We start from the raw sequence: 25,917 nt of genomic DNA on the forward strand, positions 1-25,917 counted from the left end.
TGAAAGTGCAGGGATTCTTCTAATAGTAATTATTTGTGAGAACTGTGAGCAGAAGTGTAAATTAAAATTAATGGCAAGAATATGCGTTGTCTTCTAAGATCCATAAGTGTTAATAGGTCTTGGAAACTCAGTGCAGATCCAGAGAACTGCAGCGACAGGGTACTCAACCCAAGAGGAAGGAAAAGGGGAGCTTAGCACTGAGCTTCTGTTTGGTCCTGCAACCATTGACTGAGCGCTGAGGGTAGGGTTCCTTGGGTTCCTCAGAAGTGTGGTCATTGCAATGAATACTCTTCCAACAGAGTTAGGGACAAGAAGAGAAAAGGGGAGAGAGGTCTCTCTGGTGCTGGCAGAGCTTTATTGGATTACTTGGATTCAGATTTGGTTCCAACAAAAAGTTTCCAGCATGGACTGCCCACCTGATGTAGTTGGTGTCCCATCAGTGTGGTTGGTGCTAACCTCTGTTTCACTGGAATTCCAGATTTTTAGCTGTGTCCATATTGGTTTATATCAGAAATGACATCATACAGCAGTATGAAGTACTTCTGGGGAAAAATAAGAGAAAGAGAAAAGAGAGAAGATACATAACGAAAAAGGAAGGGGCCATTGAAGAAAGTAGTAGAGGTAGGAATAAAACCATGGAGTGATAAGAGGGAGATGAGAAGCAGAGCAAATAAGTAAACAGAAAAGTCGAAGAGTTGATACCAGCCTCGTTACGCTCATGTAAGTGTACTTAAAGTAAGGTTACTGATGTACTTTGCCACAGCTTGAAAACTGAACTGTGTGTTGATCTTGCTTATCCTTCCAGAACATGCGCTAACTTATTAAATATAGCCTCTAAATTTCTCTGTTCCTGTGCTGTCCGATTTTCCTCTATCATTTTTATTTCTTTATGATAGGAAACTCCATTTCTAATACAAGATGGATGACTTTGCTATACTGAGACACTGCAAAATCAAAGCAACTGCTTCTGCATCCAAGTACAAAATCTAGAACAGAGAGATAACTCTTTCTGTGTGGATAAGTGAAACAGAATTGTGGAGGAAAGGTTGCTGACAACTGCCTGGGAATTGCTTCTTGAAAAAAGTTGCCTTCTAAAGAGTTAAATTTTTAGGAGCTGGCTTTACATATGCGTAAATGTATTTAAAGAACATTTGAAGATACCATGCGTTGGATGAGAACTCTGTAACTGGTAACGTTAACTGTACCGAAGGGGCATGTGAACCAGTGGGGAAGCTTGTGTAGAAAGGTGTGGTGCTGTTCTCCGCTGTGGACCCAAGCGCAATGGATTACAGCAGTGTAACAAATCCCATAGGTGAGAAAGACTTTCTAGATAAGTAACTAAAAGATCCTTTTCTTCTGCTTTCTTCTCTTCTCTTCTCTCTTTTTTTTTTAATTCTTTGTTTTTTTCTATTTCAGACCTTCTTGTTGCTCTAAGTATTTTATTTTTTTAGCAATTTTTATTGTAATCTCTCCTTCCCTGCTTCTTTCTCACCTCTTTTCTTTAACTCTTCTCCTTTGTCTCCTTCAGTCACCTGCATTACTGTCATGCCTTTCTGTTCATTTTCAGTCCCCCTTCCTGCCTTTTTCACCTTCTTAAGTTCTTCCCTTTTGCTCACCCTGTTTTCTGTTTACAGTACTCTATAGATATTCTTTTGACCTCCTCCAAATATGTGTGCATGCACATATACAAGTGTATACACGCTCAAACCTTCTGCTCATGCGTATGTCATTTTCCCTCTTCTCATACTTTCTTTACTGTTCATTTAGTCTTACCCTGTCTCTACCTTCTCTATTTTTGTCACATAAACAACATTCTGCTGTGCATATTACTGTATTGATACACAGTTCTGATCACTAGATGTACTGACCAGCTAACTGACAAGATGAAGAGACAGGGTAGAGTACAGCTTGGAAAAAGTTGGCTGATTAAAATTAGTAGTGTTGTTTTAATATGCAGAGTGTGATAAAAGTGCTAAATATTATTATTTTTGTTGTTGTTATTATACCGGACTAGACCTGATTAGACAGAAAGATTCCACTGTACTTGCCAGTTCTGAGTGTTAGGTGGAAGAAAGCAATCTTTTAATCAGACGAGTGGAATTGTAGTATACGATCTGTATCTACGGTGGAATCTGAGGGGGAGACATTTCTCTTTATTAGGAGACTAGTTCATTTTTATACGTAGATTGATTACAAATTTGGGTATCTATATTGTCTTTGACTGAAGTTCAGTGTTAAAAATGATACATGCAAGCTGCTTTGAAAGCATTCAAGTAGTAGAAAAATGTCACAGGACAGGATACCAAGGATAGTCAGTAATTAAGGGGAACGCTGAAATATATGTGTATATATATAATAGGTAAGGAAGACTAGTTGTTGCAAATTATCAAAAATGAGTTGTCTGCTTTCAGTTTTGGTTTGATTCTACACTAAAACTTTGAGGAGTAATTCAGCTTCTCCAGAATATTTGTTGCTGCTTTCTTGGAAAAACTGTCTTCATGTTTTTAAAGTTTATCTGCCAGTTTACTAAAAATATGATAGCCTCTGATTTATCCTAGTGGTTGCTGTCATTGATCATTCACTTTCTTCTCGCTCCAAAGAGTTACAATTGTCAGCAGTATTTAAGCTCTGATAATTACCTGAGCAAAAATGACTTTGTTTTGAAATAGCTGTTAAGTTTCTAAAAAGGAAGGGGAAAAAAGCAATTGTAATATGTATGTCTAATGCTAAATGCTATAGCTCTTTTATACTTTAATAATAAATTGACCAGTATAACTGAAAGACAAAATATAGATCTTGTAATTCATTAAAATAAGTTGTGATGTTATATTTTAAGTAGAAAATGTTTTGAAGTCTCAGCAAAAAAACGTAGGGTGGAGAAAATATGATGTGGTAAAAGAAAGGTTCCATATAACTAGGGGATTTACTCAGGACGATGTGCTTCTGCTTATTCATAATAATAATGTGTATTACATGAAAGCTACTTTAAAATCTTAATTCTTACATGTTGTTTGCTTTTCAAAATAAATGTTTTTATATGAATCTGCCAAACTGAGGATCAAAGCAAGGACCAAAGCTGAAACATATCTCTTGAAATTGCACACCATATAGTGCTAACAGCTAAAAGAAACATGGTAAGAAGTTCTAAAGAATTCTTCAAACGGTGTTCGGTGGAGTCACTTCCTCTACCTTACCTTTCCAAATTCTGTTCATCTTGCAGAACTTTCTAGGAACCCTATAAATGTGTTTGTTGGCCTTCACTGATAACATATAACATTTAATTCAGTTGGCAAGCTGGACAAGAGAATTCAGATGGAAAATTCTGTATCCACCTCATGTACAAGAACTGGATTGCAGTAAATATTGTTAAATCATATTAGAAATAGAGCCTGTAGTTTTAAAGTCTTTTCCTCCAAATACATATGAATGTAATTTCAGGCCATTAGAACTAAGCATTTTCAGCATTTAGCTTTCTGTCCCCATAAAAATATCCATATTTATGGATTGTTTGGAAACTGTAATTATACAGGTCCAAAGAACTTTATTATTTTTAGGATAACTGTGCCTCAAAGTTGACTTAAGAAGTATTTAATAGAATAAGAAAATACTGCATCTATATGTAAATATATAAACATTTGAGTGGAATTTTTGGTTTAATCATAATAAGAAAAAAAAAGTCCAGTTCTGTCCCGGGTATCAGCTGTATCTTATTTGCAATAATGTTGTGTCAGGATCTTATTTCTCTTTTGATAGCACCCGTATCTGTTAGCGAGGAAGAGTTGTTGCTTAGCATATTTCACATTTAATCCCCCAAATGGATATTATTATTATGTTGTGAAAGAGTGAATAATTCCCATTAGGCCGCATTTTTAGATCAATGAAAGCATGCATATGATGATGAGCCCACTCCCTTTCACAGTCTGAGATGACCATTTCTAAATTAGGAGAACTCAGGCCAGCATGGCTATGTGTTGAAATAGTTTAAAGTTTACAGATAATTACATCACTGTTAATTATAGTGGTTCAAGCCAGCAGCCATCCCCCTCCTGTGCAGTGAAAGATTAAGGTCACTTTAATGTAAAACACAAGGTTTGTGCAGCAAAGAGAAAAAGCTGTATTAGCAGAGGATTTTTTCCTTTTGATTTGTAGGAGGAATTAGTTAAACTCCTGTGATAGAACACTTTATTTGACAATAAGTCTTATTGGAGGCATTTTAATTAGGTAGTATTTGTGCGTGTTATCGCATGATACTAACAGGATAAATTACATTACTGGGATCTACTAATGCCGCTGAAGTTTGGGTCTACTGTTGTTTCTAGTTATAAATCCCTCTGTTTGGCGGCTGAAATGTGCTCCATTTACATCTTCACTTGCAAGTACCTTCTGTCTTTAGTAAAACAGGAAATGGAAAATGTGAGAACAGTTTTGTTCTTTCCAAAATACAGGAAAAAAAAAGCATTTGATCATTTTTAATGCTTCTCCAACGTCTCCCCCCATCAGTGTTTATCTAATTACTTCTGAGCAGAAGTGTAGTGAGTTTTGGAACTAGAAAGCAAGATATCACTTTCAGGGCATTTGGAAACCAGAGCAACTTACTACATTGGGAACAAGTGGGGTACTGAATTCCAACATTCCATAATTTTTCTTATACAAAAACTTCATATGGATTTTTTTATGATTTGAGAATATACACTTGCGCATGGCAGTTGATTTAAATGTCCCCAAGTTCTTCCTGATGTGATTGGCTGTAATGACTCCGAAGGAGTCTTAATGGTCTGCTGGCTCAAATGTGCTTTGTTTCAGTATTACATTTAATACACATTGTCAGAAATAGGCTTAACAATTTATGGTGACCACTCATAGCCATTGCCCTCATTCTGTGTCTTTTATCTATTTAGATTATGTTCAGATACTGTATTGTAAAAACACATGTATAGGAGTTTTTAAGAATGGATATCATCATTTAAAGAAATGTATGAGCACAGAAGGCAAAGACTAGAGCTTTTACAAATGTGGCCATAGTCCTAAAAGTAGACACAGGTACCACTCATAATACTGCCCTTCTTTCTCCCTCCGTCCCCCCACAAAAGTCTTTTAAAGCAGGCAAGTAACTCAGCGTAAAAGCAAATATATTCTCTGTGTCTTTAATTAGGCAGGACTGAGTTCTTAAAGATGTAAGTTGTACTATGCTCATTTACTCTATGCTGTATATACTTCTCTTGTGGGCACCGATTGAGTGACTTCTCACAATTGTCTAGTTTCTGTCTTCAGATGCCTTGCTCACAGGCTTTGTGAGCCCTGTACCAGCATTTAAAGCTAAACAATAGTGTCTGAACTTTATCATGGAAATGTGTAGGTATACAGAAAGACTCTTGATGCTGATGAACTATCTAATGTCTGCCTACAGTTTTACTGAAACTGTAGTCTTACTGTGGACAAGTACAAGTAGAACCTTTTCCTTTCCTCTTTTTAAGCTAAGTTCTTACCCTACAGTGAGCACTGCCCAGGCAGTCTCTGTATCTGAACAGCATTCTTGAAGTATAGGAAATATCACTGTTTTAATTCTTCATACGTTTGATTCACAAATGATTTCCAGTAGCAATTTACTTCATAAAGAAGGTGCAAGAAAGTTGTTTTCCTCCTCTATTGTAACTGTGTTCTAGCTAATTGGCAGTTCTCAATAAAAGCTTTTAATTTTATCAAACTGATTATTGATGGAAAAGAAGCTCAGGCAATTACCTTGTTCTGTATGTGTCTTTCTTCCTTTTCTTCCTTTAATTTAGGCCTCTAGTGGGCATTTTCAGTCAAATTTGTTAGTGTTCTGAAACTGCCATGTTCCTGCTGGCGATCCTGTGAGAACAGCCCCATTGAAGGCAAGGCAGAAGTGTGAGCTCCATCATTTCTGGGAACCCTAATAGCCATATGACGTGGAGAGATTATGACTGTCTCAACCACAGGAAACATTTCTTTTGACACTTTGAGCCTATTAGACAGTTTGATCATGACACACCAGTTCCTAAGAAATTGGATTTCATTACTTTTGATTCTTATAGAACTTACTGTTTTGATTTTATGAACTGTATTCTACATACTTTGCAGGTCACATGCCTCGTATGTGGTGAACACCCACAAACTCAGGCATGCCATGTCTTTCAAATGTGGATCTAATAATGAATTTGCCTTACAGTTGTTTTCTTCCTCCACTTCTAACACAAATACCTGAGAAAAAAGAGGGGTTTGGGACTTAGCTTGGAAGGCTGGTGAGCATTTTGCCTATGTTCTCTCATCCATGTTGCAAAAGGAAATGAAATAAAGCTACACAGTATTAAATGTTTTCATGTCCAAGATCCTGTTTATTTCAAAGAAAAGATGACCAGCTCAGTGCCAGTTTTGCAATAACTATAGTTGTTGTCTTGCTTTTGTTTAAATTCAAGAGATTTCTCTGCATTTTGGCTGTACTTCTGAGGAACTCAGTGAAGCTACTCACATGTTTAAATGCTTTGCTGAACCAGGCCTTAATCAGTCATCCTCAAGATCTCCTTTCTAAGTGACCACTTTTCTTATTGAAGAGGAGATTTGTTTTCTGTTTGCCTGGAATGTTTTTTTTTTTTTCCTGGGAGATGTGATGTGAATTTTTTTTTATCTTAGAGCATAGACAAGCCATTGAGTAGGGCTTTTTTATTTTTTAGCCAAATTTTGAAGGAGAATAATTGCAGAATTCATTTGTTTTAAGCTCTTAAGAATTTCCTTTCCACTCCTGCAATTTCCCCTCCCCTCCTCTGCCTGCGAAAGCCAAAAATGTGTGCCCTTCTGAGCGTATGCCAGTTTATGGTGTGAAAAACCCATAAGGCAGAATTAAGTGCAGGTTTTCTTAGATTAACACCCAAATTAAACTTCACTATGGCATGACCTTTCTTTTTTTAACTTCTTTACTTTCAATGTTACTCTGAGTAAGCCACTTAAATTTTCAAATGCTTATTAGAAAATAGAAGGAAATTGAAATTTTACAATTTTTTTGCTGTTTCTCTTTTCTGTAGCAGGCTGTATTGACTACTAGCATTTGTGCTTAGGAGAACTGATTGCTTGAAGAGACAGGAAGGTAGCAGAAGGGATCTTGAGGATTTATAGATACAGATAGGAGATTTTTAGATACAGAAGATGTATTTTAAGTTTTCTTTTTTAAACAATACATTTTTTTAATATATCAAACTTTTGTGCTAACACACCCTCTTATTCTGTAATAGCTGCAATATTTATCAGGGAATTAAACATTTGCTCCTCTGAAAAAATACCACACCTACTTATCAATAAGGGGAGGAAACACATATGATAACAGGATTTTTTCTGTACTTTCTGTGCATTGCTCCTAATTTTATGACACCTCTGAGCTGTATTAAAGCAGCGTCTCAGCACAGCATGTTAACTAGTAGTGTGAAGATACAGCTGTAACAGGAGGGCACATTTCCAAAATGCCTTCCATTGAAGGAGTGTAAAGTGGCTTTTTCGTCGGAGGACCTTGTTACCATAGAGTGAGATACTGCAAAAACATATAATGTATTTCCTCTACTGCCATTGCTGAAAGGTAGAGAATTTTAATATTTTTCCTTGTTTTACAGATGGGGAGCCAAGGCACAGAGCTGCTAGGTAGCTTGTCCAAAGGTACCTAGGAAGGTTGTGCAGAGCAAGGAGATGGACTGAAATTTTCAAGTTTGAGTTTGGTGTCCTAACATGCTTAAACTTTCACCTGAGGGCTCTCTTTGTTATAAATACCAGGGAATTAAGATGCACAATTTTCCATGAGGCGGTTAGTGCTTAAGGCATCAAAGTATGGACAGGTTGGATAGTTTATCTAAGGTGATACATTTAAGCTGTAATAGAGCAGGGAGCAGAAGCTAGTACTGTGACTGTTTTTCAGAAGAATACTATAAAAGGCCCAGTGCATACAGTAGTATAGCTGAAAACATGAACATGTGTAGGGGAGGATACAATTTATGAATATTTATATTGCAGTAGAACATATTTTCTAGTAATTAATTAAGGTTATGGCTAACAGTTCTGACTGTAAGCATCAAATATAAGTGTTGGCTTTGAGTGTATTTTAAAGGATAGTAATTTAATGGATAGCAATTTACCTTTTTATCTTTGTCTAAATGACTGCATGCTCTCCTGTAACTTACAACACAAAGGGAGAGTATAATATATAATAAAAACTTACTAAATCATTGTTTTTCAGTGCAAATAGTTTTGATTGTAAAACATTGAGGCATGGTATGATAGGCATGATGCTGAGTATAGAAGCCGGAAATGTGCCCGTATATTGTCTGCTCAGCATAGAAAGAGGTATGAGGGATACCTCTGCTCCTCTCTTACTGAGCTGGAGGTAGTAAAAAGCAGGGATCTATGAAAAAGAACAATTGTATACATAATTCTTTACTATACAAGTATATTCGTCCTAATGATGTGTGATGCTTTGTAAATAGGTAGACAGAAATACAGAGGTAAATATCTTGTGTGAATGTCTGGGTATTGATCTAGCCTTCTAGTATAAAGTGGCACATAATTAAATATTTAAAGGGTTAAATTTAATTAAAGGTAGCTGGCCAGACCATCAGATTTTCTTATGGTTTCCTGTGCAGTTTGTCAGGGACATAGGGAGTTCTGAAAACAAGCCATTTTGTTCTTACAACAAAACGGGTGTGTTTCATATCTTGCACTTGTTTTTAATCAGTTATAGCCTGTGAACGTCCTGTATAGGAATTTGTTTGAAGTGTGTTTTTAAAAAGGGAGGTTGTATAATACCAGTGACCTAGATGGCGTGTAGACAGTAAGTCTTTTCATTTGTTTTCTCTTGTCCAGAGCATTGAGACAGGAAGCATTCTTAGAATTATTTTTAGATTTTTAAAAGTCAACCTTGATTTCCTCATGTAACAGTAATCCCTTGGCAAGGCCTAAAAGCAATATTGTTTACTCTTCCATTGTGCCATATGCTTACAATTTTTGCTTTATTTCGGGTGCCTATCTATTAAGAAAGTACTTAAAAAACAATTTATACTGAATTGTCATATTTGAACTGTTTGGGTACAGAGGAAAGTGCTTCTTAATGTATCCATGATTCTTGTCATGTGTGTCTAAATCAGACACAATAGGTGGTTTGATTTGTTGCAGTCCAGTGAGATGATCATGTCAAAGAGACTGATCACTTTCTTGCTCTATAATTACCTGTTGTCTTTATTACATTGCATTTGTAGTGACAGAAAGACAGTGTGTAATTAGGAGTCAGTAATTCTGGTTCCCTTCTTAGCTTATATCCTCCTTATTTTCCAATCAAGCAGTAAACTGAAGAAGTGAACTACAGGTCTGAATGAATTTTATACCGAGGTTATGGAGTGGCTGCTGCTTTAGTTGATGAGTCCTTTTAGTCTTTTTTCAACCAAGAAAAATTGGGTTTGTCAGTGTTTTTCTGTAACCCCTATCTTTGCTCCTCATTCCATATTCAGTGTTAAGACCTGGGAAACCTCTGTGGAAATGTCGTCTGAAATATGCATAGGATGCAGAATTACTGAAACTTCTTATCCTTTCTTCTACCACACAGATGAACTAGGCTATACAGAGAGAGTAAGCAGGATTTGACTTTTGCATCTTTGTGATATGAAAATATACTTAGCTACTTGTTTTGTTACTTGGGAAGCTAACAATATTTATAAAATATAAAATCAGATTAATAGATGCAGTGACTGTGAGAGTTCAGGGAGTTGCTGTTTGTTTTTGCTTGGTGTCAAAGCAATGACTGATTGTTCAGAGTAAGGAGATAGAAATGTTAATTGTTCTTTGTGCCAGAGATCAGCTTTTTAGTATCTTATTTGTATTTGTCTGCAACACAACCTGATGTTTGCAAATCACATGCAAGACAGTGTTTGACTGTATTCCTTTCATCAATAAAAAGCTGGTGTCTTTCAGCTTCTCTCTTCCTGCGTCATCTTTATCTGAATGTTTTTATTACCCTCAAACCTTATAATGAGCCAAATGAATAAAATGTTGTAAAAATGTCTTTGGATGACAGAATAAAAATCCCTCATGGCTCAACAAGTCTGCCATAGAAAAGAGTTACTTTTGGAGAATATTATGTGTACTTGAGTTTTAACTGGCCATAACATTGCAAGTGTGTCTGTTATATGTTTATGAAAGCCTGATTATGGACACAGAAACGGGAACACTGGATTACTCACCTGCAGATCTAAAAAAACCAGAATAGCTCAATGTTCATGACACAGAGGAAGAACTGGAAAGTGAGAAAAGTTGGATCAATTTGCCATTGCTTTCATTATAATTCTAGTTATACTTGCTTTTTTTTTATATATAAACTTGTAAGTGGCAAAATGGAAAGTGACCAAGCTGTGAAATGTTATCAACATAGATAACATCCTTAATATCATAAAAGGCTCATTGCTCTTAGCATCTTGGCTGAGGAGGAGCTATAGGTAGGGGTAGGAAAAGAATTGCAGGAGGAGAGTTGAAACTTTTCACCTGCCCCCGGTGCCTGTGTATCCCACTGGAGAAGCTTCTGTTCTCCTTTGGGAATATTACAACTGGCCCCATTGTTGGCCTGTGAAGCACTCCAAAATAGGGCATAAATGCAAAGTAGCTTTTAGTTACAGGTAGGAAGAATTTGGCTGCTTAATTATGTTGTGTTTGCTTTTTAATATTAGGAGATAGGAGAGAGGGGATGAAGGGATGTATTGAGGGAATGTCAAGCTAAAGATGCCCTTACAAGGATATCCTTCATATTCTAGAAACTAGCATAGTGCAAGTGGCTTTTTTCCAGTTTACTGAATTTATTACCATCTTGGCTTAGTTATGAGTGGATTGGGTGGGTTTTTTGCAACGCTGACTCTTTCCAAAGTACTGGCAAAGATTTAACAGTAATCCAGCTGAGTGCCCCAAAGGGTTTGCGCTGAAATTCTGACTTTCCTATTAAATTAGGCATGGTTACAAGACAAGAATTATTTGAAGTTTTTATGAAGCATGTGACTGATAGAACAAGCAACTGGGATGCAAATAGTTTTCATGTATGTTTTCTTTGTTGGGTCAAAAATGTATTCAGGATACAAAAGGTTCTTGTTTGTGGAGCGACTTGAAGGGACTCTCCCAAAAAGATATTTTTTAATTTTTAAAATAAGACCCTCAAACTTCTCCCTCTCCCCCCAGGTTTCCTCTTTACAAAGCTTCCCCCTTTTTCTAAACACCTATAGCTACATACAACTATCCTGTATATTTTAACTAAACTGTTTCTTTTTTAACGCATCTATATGTATAGACTTGCTGGTAACTGTATTTTTGAAATATTTTAGCAAATGTCTTCTGTGAAGTAGTAATGGCCAAATGGACTTCCCATGTGTTACGTTGGCCTGCTTTATATCTATGTTGCTGTGATTCCATGGCAGTGTGTTGGAGGCATTCCTGCCTGTGTTATGTGTTATGTTATGGATGAGAATCATGAAAGAAATGTTGTTTCATGCTACTTCAGGCAGAAACTTCTGTTAAACTTTGAACTGACCAATCACCATACCACTAATTTTTGTTTCAAGCTAAAATTGTGCTCTGCATTTGAAATGGGTTGATAACCCTATATTTGACAAGTTTAGGTTGCTGTATGATTAGAGAAAACAATGGTAAAAATTCTGCCAGTCACCGGTCAATCTGCACTTGAGTCTTCTCCACTGTTCTTGCTGGATTAGACTCGTGTAGGTCTCAGGGTTAGCAGCACTGAGTGCTTTGCAGGAAATGAAAGGTAGAGTGGCACAATGATTAAGTCTTATTCTCTCCACAGTACCGTGTACCAAATGCAGTTCTTTTATTTTTGTTTTCTTTCCTGCATTTTATCCTGTCTGCATGCATTTCCAGATTGGTTTCTTTCCATGTTCCCTACCCTGCCTTCCCACATTACTTTGTTGTGAAGTCTTGCGTTTCAACAACCTGTTTTATTTCCTCCTTTTGCAAAAAGGCTGTCATAAGGGTGAAAATCCATTCATAGCCAGTGTTTAGATACACTATTTTAATGAATGCCCGTCCTTCACTCACTTTAGATCTTTGAGCCTTTTTTTTTCTGGCTTGCCTATGAAAAAAGAGGGAGAAGATTAAAGGTTGGTGTTTGTCTGGCTTGTTCTCTTTAATTGAGTCAATGGGAAGTGAATGCATCTTTCTCTGCGGAGCAACTGTGTGATACTACTGATACTCTTGTCTTCCTTTCTTTTCTTCCTGTACCCTTGCTCTTGTGTGCTTGTTACATATAATAGCAACTGTAGAGAATGCATTCTTCATGGATGTGTCTGTTTTATGAAGGATTTTAGGCATTTTTGAATGCACCGAAAATATTAAAACATAAAAATTGAATTTACATTAATACTGTGATGATTTCATTTTAGCTTAAATATAAACAAGGTAGAACTTCAATGAAAATAGGATCATAATTTGGGGGTGAGGGTTACATACGACCAAAAAGCTGCTGCATATTTTGGCTCTATCTCATCTCAGCTCCATCTCTCCCACTCATTTTAGATGCTAAAGGAAGATCCATTCATTTGCTGAGGACTAGTGCTTTTGAAATAGGCCTTCCAGTGACAAAGTAGACTGTAACAAGATGTTTTTTTAGACCCAACTGGAGACAGAGTATCTCTGTTAAAAGTTCACTCCCAATGAAATGTTTATACAGTATGTTGACCATTTTGATAGCCGGACTGTGGTTCTGGGGAGAACAGTGTCTATACAGAACATTTTGTTTCTTTCTTTGACTGTGGGCAAAATTGAGCCAAAAATCAGTTATATCTAAAGGTTGTTCAGTGTTTTGAAGGAAGTGAGTTACGTATTTCAGTCTCAACAGAAATGGCTCCTAAAAGAGCTAACAAGAAAGCTAGTATTACTTAAAATCCTTTTTTGATAGTTTCAGCAAAAGCCAAGGCTAGGATAGATTTGAAGATGCCTATCAACATCTGAGCCTCTGAGTTGATGCTAGTGCTTCTCGGCTTTGTATCTTTTGCAGCCTTTAAAGTCACTCCATTTGGAAAGGAAAAAAGCTAATTTTCCATTATTTACTCTGGTTTTTCTTTTGGTATTTTGTTTTGCTTCTAAGTGTGGTATTCATTCTGGAAATATGCAGTTCATACAGGGGGAGACGATACATTTGAACTGAGCAAGATGTAAGGACTGAATATTTAGTATGTAAGCCAGTCAGTCAAAATGCTGAATCATTGAGCTCTTTCAAAAGTAAATCCTTTGCTAAGTCAATTAAGATTTTCGTTGTTAAACTGAGGGGAAGCAGGAGACAGCTGACTAACTCTCAGCAGGAACTGCAGTTGAAAATGTGTGTAAGAGAGAGCAATCACTAGTAAGTATTGGATGAATGTTTACAGTCAAACCGTAAGTAATTGGGAGAGGGCTGAGAGAGATGCCCAGTTATTGCCTCAAAGAGAAGGAAAAAATAGTTCAAGAAAAGCCAATATGAGGAGAGAATCTGAGTTTAAAAGGGATACAAGCTGTGGTTTTTCAGGGAAGGAGTTCCTGTCCTTGTTAAGAAAGGCTTTCTCCCAAATGGGAGTATCCCTCTCTCAGTGGGTGTTGAGAGCATGTAGCAATTCCCAACCTTTACGGCATGCAGTGCCTTCTGGCTAGTTTGCTATTAGGAAATTTCTGCATAAAATGTTTCAGGTTTTGTATTCTTTCTAATATCTTTGTTTCCATATACAAACCTAATGTTAGAATCTTCTCTGGCTGCACTGCTTTAAGATTAGTTAACAGAGATACCCTCTTGAAGTCATTATGAAAATGTGTGTCTTTCCTTCTCACATCAGTCTGGAAAGCTCCCAAATTGCAGATCAAGCACCTGGGTGATGGAGGGGAGACTTTAAAATTCACAGTGAGAAGTGGATTTTATACACACTTGGATATCTGATAAAGTGTTTTTGGATTTACTGCAGGATTAATTACCTTACAACAAAGAGCAAACTGGTTTAACCAGGAGTTCTCGTTATTAACAATAATAAAAGTAGTAAAAGTATTAAAAATAGAATACACAGCAAACAGGATGTCTGGTCATAACTGTGCAGTTTCAGTTGCCCGGTATTTATGTAATTGAACTTCTGTGCTGAGATCAGAGAGCAGTGAGAGCCTCATGACTGTGAATAAAAATCCCGTTTAATTTGATCACACCAATATGGCAATTTCAGGAAGGAGTTGGTTACCATTTAAGGATGATGCGGAGAAATGAGTAAGTGCCCACATGGAACAGCACGTATGTTGCTCTCTTGTTTTACCTGGAGTTGTGATAAGTGGAATTGTGGTTTTTTGTTACTATTGGAGTTAAAAGTATTTCCTTCTCTCTGTTATTAAAGTTGGATGTAGTCTGTCTGGAGTACAGAGACTTTATTTCAAGTTGCTGAACTTGTTTTACCAAATGCATTAACAAACCAATAGTTTTGAGAAAATGGGTTGTGCTTCTTGGCCAAAATGAAATAGTGAGCACTCAGTGCATCATGGGAAATGTTCTTCATTGACCATTTAAAGTAGAACTATTAAGAAAATTCTTTCTTCGACTCTGTAGACAAACAGGCGTGCCTGCAGCCTAAAGTTGGGACCAGACAGCACTGACATTTCGGCATAGAGAACAATTTGTGTTCACAATCCCTGCCTATTGTACGATTGTAGATGAGGCAGTCAGGCTGACTCCAGAAAGCTGGAGTGTGCAGAGCTGCTCTTAGTGCCATATGCAAATACATTTTTTGTATTCATATTGTTATGAAATTCAGTCAGCTGTGCCAGCAACATTTAGCTGAAATCAACCTTCTCTATTGTGTACTGTCTTGTTAATCTGAAAGTTTCCATCTCTTTCAACTGAAAAGCCAACTGTCTTAAGTTTTAAGGAGTTAATACATGAACAGAACAAAAGAAAAATTATGAGATGCTATTTTTGAGAGTTGGTAGCAAATCTTGCAACTTACTGAGAATATTGGTAGCATCTCTGAATATAAAGGAGGCTTAAGACTCACGGCTTTTAAAATATTAAAAGCACTAAAAATGAGGCTATCCGTTTTCAGCATTTGGAGGAAAAGAGACTTTCAGAATCAGCATATGTCAGTAAATAAACATTTTTTCTCAATGTTCAGCAGACTTTCCTCTGAGTAATCCATGAGATACTATTTTAAGAACACCTGAAGCTTTTGTTAAGTGTCTCAAAATGTGTATGCAGTTTTCCATGAATCAATATTATATAAAATTGTTTTCCAGATAAGTGTATCTATGTAAATAAATAAAATAATAATATTGATAGAGGCTCAGAAATTTCCCCAAACCAATTCTGTGGAACAATTGCATATCAGTAATAGAAAGAACATGTCTTGAAGAATTAATATGGTTGCCACAAATGCGTCTGATTTTTATTATTATTTTTTAAATGAAATTCTGTTATTTCTTACTGATCTGGGCCTCAATTTTGTGATAATTCATGGAGGCTAACAGAGTTATACACAGAGATCTTTGTTTTGGCTCCCTCCCAAGTTCTTTGTTTCAGGTTTGGTATTGCCCTAACTTTTTGATTTTTCCTCTTTTTCCTTTTAAAGGAAGGTTGGCTTGCCAGTATCAGAAATTCTGTTGCATATCAACACATATATTAACAGCATACTTGAAGTAAAACTTATTTGAAATACATATTCCTGGCTTATTTCTTCATGTTCTTTTGCCAAGCCATTTGTTTACTGAACCTTTGAAAAGCAGAGATATAATTTTCAATTAACTGAAGGAATGTGCAACATTCAAATACCACACCCAGCCTGCTTAGGAGGACAATATTTTTTTGTGCCTACATGCCCTTGAATAGTTAAGGGGCAGGTTTTGGGTTGATGTCAGTTTATAGTGGAAAAATACAAGTCTGAAACTATTGCCTGAGAAGGCAAAATGTGTACGTGAAAGTAGAATGCTGGAAGAAATACGGAGAACATTCAGTACAAGAAGCATAACCTTCTTAAAGAAATGGCACCATTATTAGTGGAATGGGAATGACAAAAAGCTCTAGTCAGGATTCGATTCCCTCTTAGACTGGGGGCATCTTAATTTGTTAAAAAACATCTTAATTTGCTGATTTCTTAAATGTGAAAAGAAGGCATAGCTTATATATGATATGGCTTTCCCCCTTCTTCCCAAAAGAGTGAAAAGAGATGCTGTGTTTTAAGAAATATGTTTGTCAGTTTATAATTGGTTTCATTATAACTTTTTTTAGTTGAAAAGAGATGTTTTTAAAAGAAGCAGGTTTTAAAGCTGAGCCTTCAGGAGGTTGTTGTTAATAGTACGGTTTTTAGGACCTTGTAGTACAGCAGACAAGGTTCAAGGATTTCTACCTTGTGTTCAGTCATTACTGGAAGTGTTGGAAAAGGAAGATTAATCCTGTCTCTCATTTAAATCCCTTCTAAGTCCTTGCTTGGTCCTCTGCAAGGACCACATCTCTTCCTGTGCTGTCTACGTTTCAGCAAAATAACGGGCTTGAGTGAGAACACACACATGTTTTGGGTTTGTGACAGCAGAGGATGTGGATTTAATTCTGAAAAGGTGGGTTGGTTTGGTCTACAGTAAATGTACTCAACACCCACAGAAGGCTTCCTTCCTCCCCAGCTGGTGTCCTTGCCAGCTGCTTGGCTTGCAGCTGGTGGAGGTTCACAGGGCTTGGTGTAGGCAGAGCTGCCCTTACAAACTGACTGCCGTTTCTTGAGGTGAATGCTAGGGGCACAGCAAACTCTCCTCAAGAGTGTGGGGAGACATCCATGGTGAGGCCAGATGGTTTAAAACTTAACCATCAAGTGTAGAAGGCCAGGTCCTCAGGCATGCGAGGACATGGTGGGCAGGGTCTACATTTCTCCCCACTGGCTCTGGAGGCATCCAATGGCTAGCCTGCTGCCACCTGCTCACCCAGCCCCTTCCACTCTGCGGTGGCGGTAGTGGCTCTCCAGAGGCCACTTGGCCAGTCCCAAGTCATCTTGGAGTTTGTTTCAGCCTTTCACTGGAACCTAAAGTTTTTAAATACTTTTTGGGTCCCAGGGTTACCAATTTATATACTCTCAGGGAGCAGATTGACAAATTTTATGACTTCAGGAGATGATACTTTAAGTTAAATACCAGCAAAAATGACAAATTGTATGGGTCACCAAGTGTGTTCTTTCCTAGGTTCTGGCTCTAAACCATCACTGTTTTATCATCCTCTTCCCCCTTATCTCTTTAAACTCACATAACAGAAGTTTTTTATGTTTTGTAGGTGTATTCACAGGACATTGAAAATCAATACAAAATTGTGTTGTTGATCCGTAATGGTTATTATTGATGGTAGGTTTTCATAGAATAGATTGTTAGCAGGTGCTCCTCCATTATGGATTGATAGTAACTTGGTTACATTTTAATGGGCCAGCTTGCCTGATTTAAACTCCTTCTGCTTAAATGTCAGTAGCTATTTATTTTTGTTTTCAGATTATGACCTCTATAAAAAGAAGAAAAAGAGGGTAAATACAATCATAAAACTTAATTTCATTCAAGATGCAGCAAATTCTGTTTTTTTGGTCAGAAACTCAATCTTCACTTTTCATTTTTGTTTTTACAGGGGTCTGTATATAGGAGCACCAGGCAGAGTATGTTGCATGTTGTTTTGTGAAGTGTTGTTCTGTGAATATGTAAAAGAATAAAAGCAGCTTTCTATCCCAAACTTTTTTTTTCTTTCTTTGGTCAGACATTTTAATACTGGGACAATTTCAAATCTAGGCAACATAGCTCTTTAGAAATGTACTATTTGTAGGGTTCCAGTCCTTAAGTAAGCTTGTCACAGGCATGTGATGTTCTTGTCCACAATAACCCCTATGGAGTATACCCCAAAGGACAGACTGGCCATTTTACATGTAGGAAGAAAACTGAGAGGATTGTAGAGCTCAGATTTAGCTGATACTAGTGCAAGTTTTTACAAAAGCGGTATGTGCGCATTTACTGTTCTGGGAATGCAGCCACAGAATTAATGTTTGCAGATCTGGCCTTTAAACTTTTTTTTTGTGGTTTTAAGTTTACTTTTGAGTTTGAGTTTAAATGTGAGGATTTGGGTAGAGCATGTCTGTCCATTAGTTCTGATGGTGGAGGGCTATCTGTTTTGAATGAAGTCTTTTTGTTTAGTCCCATGTCACATTTTGCTTCAGTGATTCACTGCTTTATAATCCATTTAAAGGAGCTGCTTTGTGCAAGTTAGAATACAGTATTCCATGTAACAAGAAGCCACTTGTATTCTTGGAATAAATCTATATTAATTTGAAACAAATGTCACCATGTATGTTTTTTCTTACAAAACTGTGGACTGGTGTAAACTTTGTATAACCTAGAGACTGCAATAGCACTATACTGAGTGTAAAACTACAGAACTTGGTGCCCTGCATCAACTTATAGATAAGCCCTATAATTCTGTGATTGTTCTGTTTCACCTGTTTATAATGTTCATATTGCTGTATCTTGGCAGTGGCATGACAAATAATTTTCTGTTTTAAGAGGTCATGGAACAGTAATTTAACTGTCCAAATATTGGCTATTGTTTTAGTTTTTCTTTCCCTCCATCTTGAAAATATTCAGAAATTCATTTGCATGAAACAGGAGAGTGACTAAACTTCTCCAGTAATCTAATTGTAGGTCCAACATTTGTGCCTTTCAAATTACAGAAGCTAGATGTAGGCAATGTAAATTGTTCTGAAGCCTCTATAGCATGTATAGCTAAAACGACCCATTGGTTTCTGAATGTTCTTCCACAGTGCAGAAATATCACATCATTTGGCAATATTAGAAAGATCAGTTTTGAGAGATTAGTATAGGATAACAGGGAGGATAGTTGGTCGGGCCACATTACATTAGCATGGCTGTAAGAATAGGTATGCCTAGTGATTGAATTGCTTTTCATAGTTCTTTACAGATATGGTCAGTACTTTGCTTTCATAAAAGCAGCACTTAGTGTTTCACGTCTGTAACAGGAGAGACAAAATGATAAAAAGTTAACTGCAAAGGAAAAAGAAACCTCGGTTTGGGCCAAAAAGTACAAGATCAGACATCTGTGTGCCAGATATACATGTTTCTGAGAGTGTTTCTGCTCAGTGGTCTGCACAAAATGCTATTCTTTATTTAAACCAGCTTTAGATGGGTTTCTGTGAGAGCTGGAGATTACAGTTTAGATGAATCATTTTTTATTCTTAGCGCTTCCTCCATCTTCATCTACCTTTTCTGACTTTTAGCAAGTTTTCTCCTGCTTACTGTTGCTGGGACAGTGGCTCTGAAGTCCCTTGCCTTTGTGTTTGCTTTACACGTGGTGGTTGTTACTTATGCTGAAGGAGCTTTCCTGGGTGTCCTGGAGGTGTTCCCCTGTACTTTACATTTTCCGAAGAAAACAGTGTGGTGCTATATAAGCTCTGGAAGGACAACTATGGATCTTTTGTGTGCTTGGCTAGACAATGAGCCTCAGTAAAGTAGGAGGCACTGTGTTTAATCCTGTGAGGCTTCCTTTCCCCCAAGTGGGTAGTTGTTGAGCATATGGCCTTGCAGAGCCCCCGTACAAACATCAATGCTCATTTATGGCTCCCTATTGGCAGTTTGATGAGAAATTTCACTCCACTCTTAAAGAATGAAATCAGATTCATCTAAAGGGACCTACTTCCTGTAAAACTGTAATGCTCACTGGCATTTGTCATGTTCTTTTATTTCTGAACTAGTAGAATCCCATTTGTGTTTTACCAGTGCTTTTTGCTTACTATTACGAAGGTTTGCATTAGCGCGGTAGTGTTCTTATTCTGCCCTGCTTGCTCCAATTTTCTTATTCTGAGTTGTTGAATACCAACTGCCAAAGAATTTTCCACATTCCATAGCCTTCTTTTTTTCCAGGAGGATGGTGTTGTATACACAGTATATGACTTCAAGGTATCATCTTACAGCTCAATTTTCAGGATAACCTGAATTCTTCAACCTCAAGATTCTCCAAGGCATAGAATTATGTATAGCTAGTAACTCCTGCCTCAATTGATTTGAGAAATCACCCTCATGCCATATAGATTTTTCCCTCCCTTCTGCTAAAGTCCAGGCACTGGCCTGCCTTATGCTTCTCCAGCACTGCTAACAAAGAAGAAGTTAGATTTGAAAATGGAGTTCTCAGTCCATTGCATAGTTTTGAACACCAGCCCCAAGGTCACTTAGACTGTTTTATCTAAATTACATAAGTCATTCTTTCTTCCCCTTTGCCCTTTTCCGTAATTGTTTTCTACAACAATATATCTGCTTCAAGGACATTCCCATCTGATTTTGGAGAAGAGGAAGAAAGCTGATCAGCTCCCAGGAAATTCTTCTGGTAACTGCAAGGGCTGGACTTGTGATATTGTGGTATTAATAGTTGCTGTTCTGAGATTTTACACATGCTGCCTTTAATTGTCGTTCACCTCCTAAAAGGAATGAAGATTATTTTTAGTCTTGTTTCCTATAACATGCTCACATAAGGCAAATTTCTGTGTATATGTATTTGTCCATATGTCTTTTTTAGTAACCTGGCTGATTTAAATATATCAGAAAGGCAGATGTCAAAGTGAAACCTAGCCAGATAGAGGAAGACGACTCAGTAAAAGGCATCATCAAAAGAGAGTTCGTGGTTTGTTAGTCATGGGGGGTCCCACTGTATAAAGGCTGTAGAAATACCTGAATGAACCTCAGTTGAGTTTACAATTGACCACAGGACACAACTCCAGGGGAATCCTGAACTTCATGGATTCTGATACTTCTGGAACAACTTTTTGCTCCATGATGCTCCATTGTGATGAAGTGAAGCTCTCCCTTGTGTAGCATTATAAATCTCTTACAGTAGCATCAAAGAGGCAGGTAGGATGGTGGGTGCACCCAGAACTAGGAATTGGGATGTGCAAGTCCTGGTTCTCCTTTGGATGCTAATGAACTGAATACCTTCAGGTAAACTCCTTCACGTTAGATTTTCTGCAAATGACTCTAATACTTCTGTATACTTTAGTACAGATGTATGTAATACATATTTCACATGGGTATCCTGAAGAAAGCTCTGGGCAGCAGTTCCCAGTGTATGATCTGCAGGACCTCTGGTCCTGAATGGGTTGGTTGGCTGTACATTGCTGGCTTTATTTCCCACCTTCATGAACTCACTGTCCATCTTTTCCTTTACTGTGTAGTACTTTTTCAGGAACAAAATACATGAACCCAAAAATAAAACATTTCAAAAAAAAAGATGAGCATTACAGATCATTCAAAGCTTCTTATTGTTGTTGCTATTGCCTCTGTTGCATAAGTGTCTAGCATAGTATCCAGTTATAGCATGTAAAGCTGTATAAGGGTGAAAAGATTTTATTTTTATTTGTTGTAATGTTAGTAATTCAGTGCTTTTTGTATTCACTGCAGAGTTTCGTGAACAAGACAAGTTCCTGAACACAGGAGTATGCTTTTTCATACCTCAAGTAGGAGAACATAATGTGACCAGACAGAGCAGTTGAAGATAGGACAAATATAAGGCCTTTGAAATAGTGATTAGGCTCTGATCAGGTCCTTAGATTAATTTAGGATCTGGGGCTAACTCTTAAAATACTTTGGAAGAGGAATAGAAGGGAATGTATAATCTTCTGGCACTGTTTTTCCTAGCTTTTGTTTGTGAATCAAGCTTAAAGAAAAGTGAGGGTATGTGAGTCTGTTCTTTTTAAAAAAACTTGAATTCTGCTGAATGTGGATACCTTTAGACAGAATCAGTGATGAGCTCCACCCATGTTGTCCAGTCATTATTCTGCAGTCTCTGCAGTGGGACTGAGACTTCTGACTGAATTTAGGAGCATGCTGCTTGGCCTCTCCCACAGTGTGCATGTGAATAGTATTATTAGCTCGACAGAACTGTTTTTCAGACTGCCTTGCACTCTAATTTAAAACACAGGTGGAAACTCCTCCAAGCTTGTTTAGGTAAAATACTTATCTCATAGTCTAGTAATTCATATTATTCAATTAAATTTGTTGCATGCATGTCGTTAGTTATGATGAATTATACTTTGGTAATGAAAAGGAACCTATTTGCTCAACTTGCGTAAAAGTAAAAGAAACCCATTTAATTTTTAATTTATTTTTGATTCATCTGATCTGCTACTGTATAGCTAGAAATGCTGTGACAAGTGTAGCATGTTTTATTTAATTAAATCATGCCGAAGCAAAACTGTTTTTTTCTTTGTGGAAAACCTGATCGAGTGGGGTCGTTAGTACATTCTTCTTTTTAAATTTTATCAATCATCTGTTTCCCTGCCATGAACTTTAGCATATGATTTAAAAAAAAGGGACAGAGAAAGAGAGACAAGCTTACATTCTTAGTGACTTGGGGTAAACCAGTTAGCAGCCGATCACAGCAAGAACCTAGAAGTCTTATATCATCTGTATGGAACGAGCGTGCATGTAAATCTCTCTTGTTCTAACTGAAATCAGAGCAGCCTGTGAAGCGAGTTGGTTTTGACATAGTACACAATATTAAAAGACAGAAATGTCTTTGTCCTCATACTTGGTAGTTGCATTGATTCTGTTTGGAGATTTTTAGTGTGCTGATTCGCATCTATTCCTGACATGTAAGGATGAGGAAGAAAATACTATTTCTTTCTAAATACTTTGGTGGATGGTACCTACCTACAGTATTTGCTTACATGCATGAAATCGGTGAAAACTTTTAATTTTTAAGAGGCCCATCTCTGGCTAGCATAGACTGCTGCAACTCTCAAGAAGAGTGGATCAGTGACCAATTAAATCAGCTGAGTTCTTTCCTTTTTTTTCTTTTCCCTGTTAGCAAGCTTTCAGAAATTGTATCAGAGCTTACAGGCTGTTCTTTTTGCAAGTATACACATTCCTTCTAAGTTTCCTTACAGAACTCAGAAAAAGAATTGGTTTGATCAGTTTCCCATAATCTTCATTGTGGGTTTCGATGGTATGAACCATTAAACTCTTTAAGTTAATAGCAGAGAATGAAAAAGAGCAAAATCAGAATAAAGATGCTATGCCTGTTGTTCATACTCGATCTGCTAATTCTTTGGGGATCTGACAGGCACAAGGAAATTTCTAAAGACTTGGGGCTTGGAATCACCATCTATGTCTTTTTATTTTTTTTTATTTTTTTTTTTTTTGAGGCCGGATGGGAGAGATGTCCAAATATCCTTCTCTCTTGTAATATGCACATAAAATGTAAGGATTGATTTAAAGCAGTTGTTTTTAACATTAATCGCAAAAGAACCCTGTAGTTAAGTCAGCTGGCAGATCCTGAATGCGGTACGTTTTATTGCTTTCCAGGCCAAGAGATCCTACAGTGATGGTGATCTTTGTTGTTCTTATCTTCTGCCTAATGTACAGCATCAACTATCTTCCAGGAGATGAAGGCAACTCAGTTCAAAGATCAGGTTCAGCGTTCTAAAATCAGCTAAGAAAAGGAGACTACTGATGCTTCTTTCCTTGCAAATGAGGGAATACATGGCCTCTGCTGTAGTACAGGGAGTACTTTAGCAATCCTTGGTGCTGTTGTACAGAGTAGTTGCATATGTTGTAAAGAGCTTTTGCATGTAGTAGTACAATACATCAGGCTTTGGAAGGTTTTCCAGCTTTGACTGTGTAGTTTGGCAGTATTTTCCATGTCAGAAAGAATGATGTGTAGTAGCCTCTGAAAATAAAATATGTAGAAGAAAGCAAACCTGAGCCTGAATTTTTGAATGCTCAGATATATTTACTCAGTTCCTCCTGAATCTGATTATGTGACTGTCCTGAGAATAGAGCTTGATTTCTAGAGTGGTTTGTGAGACCGACCTGACCTATCTGGGTGAGAGAACCATAGGCTAAAGGTGTATAATAGCAAACAACTTTTTATTTGGTTTCTGTAGAATACCTTCATCACCATCATCAAGCATTCATCTGTGATTTTAAAGAGAGACTGTGCCAGTGTTTGCTTTTGAGAAGCATGTGCCCTTCCTAACTCTGCTTTAATGAGCAGTGCTTAAAATGTGTGGATTAGATGCGATTAAACTTTTTTTCCCCAAAAAATGATGTGTCTGATATGAAAGAGTCTGCAGAAAGTTTGTGCCTTATATGAATTTCCTTTTAATTTCACAAAGAAAACCTTTCACCTAAAATACAAGATTTAGGAAAGGGGAGGTTGGGTGTAGTCCTTTGTCCCTTTCTGAAAAATTTCAAGAGGAGAAATGAAATGTTACGATGTCAATCAAGATTTTTTATGAAGCATACCCTTTTCTAGTGCGTTTTGTTCATCAAGTCTTAAGCATGTTGTTTCGACTGATGCCACATTTATAACCAGTATCGCAAATGTATACTGGAGAATAGTGCTCAGCCTGACAGCACTAGCAATGGTGTCAACACTTCTTTTTTATTTTTGGTTAATTCTTAATTCTTTCTAATACTGAGTATCTGTGGAGTGTTCTTAATTCTCATGCTGGTAGAAGTTAAAGACCATGTAAAATTGAGCCGAAAAAGTACCTCAACAGAGCATGAACTTTTCCCCTGTGAAACAGTGGTTTCTTGAGAAGGAAGAGAAGGTAGAAAATACAGGTGTGTATTTATTAACAGACAGGTGCTTTAAAAATGTGTGCTGTATCCATGTTTCAAGGAACAGTGATATCAGCATGGGAGTGTAAGAGGAAATAAAGCCCGGTCCTGAGTGTTTTAACACAGGTAGTGAACAATTTCAGGAAGACAGATAAATATTTAGATATACTCCAAGTTCACACCATCTCTTAAACTCAGACACATAAGATCTTGAAATAAAATGTGGTGCTTAGAAGTTGCATGGTCTTGTCATTATCCCCTTATCCCTCCTGTAAGAACAGTCATTGTTATTTTTAGTTCCTTTCCTGATTCTTTGCCTTCTCCAATGGCTTTCTTTGGCGTCTACACTAACTCTTTATCTGCATTTTATAAAAATCCAGAATCTGAATTAAGAGTCTATTTGTACTGTGGTCTGAAGATTAACTGATACATTTAGACAAAAATAACTCTTTATTTTACCCTAAAGCAGTATTTCAGTTGTGTACTGAACCTTCAACAGTCCAGTTGCAAGATCTTAGTGTCTTTGATGTTCATAAGAAAAACGATGTTTCAGAAGTCTCTTCAACTGTCACTAACACCTAGCCATCTCTGTGGTGGAATTTGGCATGTGCAAGGCAGAACAGCATCACTGTGGCACATGTAAAATGTGTGTCAGCATTGTCCACCCTTTAAGTTGGAATCTAAATACAACTCTACCTAATTCATCCTATAGGAGGGGTTTAGAGAAGCAGTATGCTGTTACTCAGAATATGGTCAGGATATGTTTTGAGTAGGAAAGCTTAGAGCAGAAATCTGTGAAAAAATGCCAAAACTTTTGTTGAATATGTTGTTTAGGGATTTGCAAGTTTAGATAGAACTTACTCATTAGGATGGTTTGGGGGGAAAAATGACAATGAGTAGGAAGTGATAAAAATGACACTTTGATCCACTAGTCTGGTGGTTTCAGATAACATAAGATGACAACTCTTCCGTGACCTAAGTGAGTGTCTGAACTAAAATGAAGTAGTAGTGTTCTCTGTAGCGGTATCAAGGGGAGCTACTGAGACCATACATGCCACAATACCGTATTGCGTTTTTTGGGGACATTCTCCTGAGAGGTGAACAATTCAGGCAGAAGATTTAATAGAAACTGTATTTCCGATATTTAGGTAAGTGTTGTCTGCAGTGGCACTGTCTCAGTCACCGCTGTCTTTATTCTTTCTGTGGCTTTCACTAAAGCAAGGGAAACCAGAAAGAAACATTACATTCATTTGGAAGTGAAATTTTTGGGAAGCATTTTCTGCTGTTGACTAAAAAGGT

The 25,917-nt window shown here is 37.2% G+C and overlaps 1 protein-coding gene across 17 annotated transcripts in view; it reads left to right on the forward strand.

Moving 5' to 3' along the window:
* Positions 1 to 25,917, forward strand: part of AOPEP (aminopeptidase O (putative)) — a 214,416-nt gene that overhangs the window by 127,813 nt on the left and 60,686 nt on the right. For 2 of the 17 annotated variants that reach the window (XR_010887043.1, XR_010887039.1), the window contains 2 exons: positions 897 to 3,134; positions 9,498 to 9,956. The exons of 12 other annotated variants lie outside the window; for them this stretch is intronic. The gene's annotated coding sequence lies outside the window, so the exon portion shown is untranslated. Of the gene's footprint in view, positions 1 to 896; positions 3,135 to 9,497; positions 9,957 to 25,917 lie in introns of those variants that run through there. 3 more of the 17 variants (XR_010887041.1, XR_010887040.1, XR_010887042.1) reach the window with 3 other exon arrangements.

This window comes from Apteryx mantelli, chromosome Z (assembly GCF_036417845.1).
Source record: "Apteryx mantelli isolate bAptMan1 chromosome Z, bAptMan1.hap1, whole genome shotgun sequence".
NCBI classification, from domain to species: domain Eukaryota; kingdom Metazoa; phylum Chordata; class Aves; order Apterygiformes; family Apterygidae; genus Apteryx; species Apteryx mantelli.